Source organism: Pelophylax lessonae (genome assembly GCF_965119305.1).
Source record: "Pelophylax lessonae genome assembly, chromosome: 1".
Lineage (NCBI taxonomy): Eukaryota > Metazoa > Chordata > Amphibia > Anura > Ranidae > Pelophylax > Pelophylax lessonae.
The window spans coordinates 260,655,098-260,659,103 of NC_138768.1; positions in this window are offsets into that span (position 1 = coordinate 260,655,098).

Here is a 4,006-nt window from a genome sequence, read left to right on the forward strand (position 1 = left end):
GATCAGACTGGAATGGGAGAGCCCAGGAAAGGTAGGGGGGGGGGGGCCCCTTCTGCCACATGTGGAACAGAAGAGCCCAGGAAAGGCTGTGGTAAAAGTGATCAAGTGACTCTAAGGCTGCTTGGATCACTTTTACTAAAAAGAGAATTGTCAGCTGGAAAGAAAAACATGAGGATCATGGTTGTAGCTACAACCATAGTCCTGATATAACCACCTCAATACAAAGCCATATTTACACTGCCTGGCAAAAAAAAAAGTCACCACCTGGAATTAACTAAGCAACTAACTAAACCAAGCATTCAGTAACTATCCTATTGGATAATTATCACATGAGCCCAAAGAATGAGGTCGACTGACTACCTGAATATACTGAATGACCAGGTTATTCCATCAATGGATTTTTTCTTCCCTGATGGCACAAGCATATTCCAAGATGACAATGCCAGGATTCATCGGTCTCAAATTGTGAAAGAGTGGTTCAGGGAGCATGAGATATTATTTTTACAAATGGATTGGCCACCACAGAGTCCAGAACTTAACCCCATTGAGAATCTTTGGAATGTGCAGGAGAAGGCTTTGCGCAGTGGTCCGACTCTCCCATCATCAATACACGATCTTGGTGAAAAAATAATGCAACGCTGGACAGAAATAAATCTTGTGACATTGCAGTGCTTATCGAAACAATGCCCACAGCGAATGCGTGCCATAATCAAAGCCAACGAAATATTAGAGTGTGTGCCTTTTTTTTTTTTGACCAGGCAGTGTGTATATATATATATATATATATATATATATATATATGTATATATATATATATGTATATATATATATATATACACTGCCTGGCAAAAAGAAATTTGCCATTAAAAAAAGGTCACACACTCCAAGCTTCTTCAATGTCACAAGATTTATTCCCGTCCAGTGTTGTATTAATTTTTCACCAAGATCTTGTATTGATGATGGGAGAGTTGGACCACTGTGCAAAGCCTTCTCCAGTACATCCCAAAGATTCTCAATTGGGTTAAGTTCTGGATTCTGTGGTGGCCAATCCATGTGTGAAATTAATGTCTCATGCTCCCTGAACCACTCTTTTACAGTTTGAGCCCGATGAATTCTGGCATTGTCATCTTGGCATATACCTGTGCCATCAGGGAAGAAAAATCCATTGATGGATGGAATAACCTGGGGAATCAGTATATTTAGGTTGTCAGCTGACCTCATTCTTTGGGCACATGCAGTAACTATTCAATAGGATAGTTACTGCATGCTTAGCTTAGATATTTGCTTAGTTAATTTCAGGAGTCGACTTTTATTTTGGCCAGGCAGTGTGTAGTTTTGTATCTCACAAAACTAAATGCACCCCTCACATTTCTGTAAATATTTTATTATATCTTTTTATGTGACAACACTCAAGAAATGACACTTTGCTACAATGTAAAGTAGTGAGTGTACAGCTTGTATAACAGTGTAAATTTGCTGTCCCCTCAAAATAACTCAACACACAGCCATTAATGTCTAAACCGCTGGCAACAAAAGTGAGTACACCCCTAAGTTAAAATGTCCAAATTGGTCCCAATTAGCCGGATTCCCTCTCCAGTGTCGTGTGACTCGTTAGTGTTACAAGGTCTCAGGTGTGAATGGGGAGAAGGTGTGTTAAATTTGGTGTTATCACTCTCTCTCTCTCTCTCTCTCTCATACTGGTTACTGGAAGTTCAACATGGCACCTCATGGCAAAGAACTCTAAAGATCTGAAAAAAAGAATTGCTCTATGTAAAGATGGCCAAGGCTATAAGAAGATTGCCAAGACCCTGAAACTGAGCTGCAGCAAGGTGGCCAAGACCGCACAGCGGTTTACCAGGACATGTTCCACTCAGAACAGGCCTCGCCATAGTCGACCAAAGAAGTTGAGTGCACATGCTCAGCGTCATATCCAGAGGTTGTCTTTGGGAAATAGACATATGAGTGCTGCCAACATTGCTGCAGAGGTTGAAGGGGTGGAGGGTAAGCCTGTCAGTGCTCAGACCATATGTCTCACACTGCATCAAATTGGTCTGTATGGCTGTCGTCCCAGAAGGAAGCCTCTTCTAATGATGATGCACAAGAAAGCCCACAAACAGTTTGCTGAAGACAAGCAGACTAAGGACATGGATTACTGGAACCATGTCCTGTCATCTGATGAGACCGAGGTAAACTTCTTTGGTTCAGATGGTGTCAAGCATGTGTGGCGGCAACCAGGTGAAGAGTACAAAGACAAGTGTGTTTTACCTACAGTCAAGCATGGTGGTGGGAGTGTCATGGTCTGCGGCTGCATGAGTGTTGCCGGCACTGGGGAGATACAGTTCATTGAGGGGACCATGAATGCCAACATGTACTGTGACATACTGAAGCAGAGCATGATCCCCCTCTCTTCAGAGACTGGGCCGCAGGGCAGTATTCCAACATGATAACGACCCCAAATACACCTCCAAGATGTCCACTGCCTTGTTAAAGAAGCTAAGAGTAAAGGTGATGGACTGGCAAAGCATGTCTCCAGACCTAAACCCTATTGAGCATCTGTGGGGCATTCTCAAACAGAAGGTAGAGGAGCGCAAGGTCTCTAAGATCCACCAGCTCCGGGATGTCGTCATGGAGGAGTGGAAGAGGACTCCAGTGGTAACCTGCAAAGCTCTGGTGAACTCCATGCCCAAGAAGGTTAAGTCAGTGCTGGGAAATAAAAGTGGCCACACAAAATATTGACACTTTGGGCCCAATTTGGACATTTTAACTAAGGGGTGTACTGCACTTTTGTTGCCAGCGGTTTAGACATTAATGGCTGTGTTTGTTTTTTTTTTTTTTTGAGGGGACAGCAAATTTACACTGTTATACAAGCTGTGCACTCACTACTTTACATTGTAGCAAAGTGTCATTTCTTCAGTGTTGTCACATGAAAAGATATAATGAAATTTTTACAAACATGTGAGAGGTGTACTCACTTTTGTGAGATACTGTGTATGTATCTATCTATCTATCTATCTATATATATATATATATATATATATATATATATACACACACACAAACACACACACACACACAGTGGTAATCGGGTGGTTAACAGCGCTGATTTGATTTTCTTATAGTTAGCGGGGTCGAGATAATTCCAAGGAGCAGGATGGACATAGTTTAACGAACAAATGAATTTCTAACAGCGAATGTGATTTTCATTTGGTAAAGTCTATTAGTTTCAAAATTGAATGTTAAAAGCAAACAAAATGTTGAAGTACCTTGGAACGACATTCGTCAAGTCAACATATGTACTGAGAATTTTTGTACAAATGTTTTGTATGAATGTTTGTTTAAAAAATCTGCTAATTTATGGCCAGCCTAGGACAACTCTCAGAATGGAGCTTTGTTGAGGTGCAGCCAACAGTGTACAGTACAGTGGATGGGTCTAGGCTCCATGTATGTCGAAATCATCACAAAAGTAATGTTTTTACATTTTTGCAGCTAATTTTCATGGCCTTCTTCATGAAGCCAACAGTCAATGTTAATATTCTAGAGCTAGAGACTGAATATATCCCCACTAGGGGACAGTAGTACATGTATTTTTCTCCATGAAAAATTTACCACAAAATTTCAGAAGGAGAAATCATTTGTTTAACTGGCAAAGAAAGCTGGAGTGGTGTTTCAAAACTGTGGAATGCAGGCAAAACAATCTAAAGGACTGCATGCTTACCCTTACATTGTTCATTTATTCATAGCAATCATGCCTAGAAGAATGGCTTGATATAGTACTGCTCTCAGTATTTTTCTAGAGTTAATTTTGGACAAACATTTGTTTTCTTCCAATGCATCTGAATAGATATGTTCTTTGAGATAGGAACAGGAATGGTAAGACTGCAGGAATGGAAGGGTACACAGCGCCATGGACTACCAATGATCTGTTTAGCTGAGCTTGCAATGACCACCGTTTAAGGGGGAAATCACGACTGTCCACCAATGTATGGGGGCACCTAACCAGTGACCA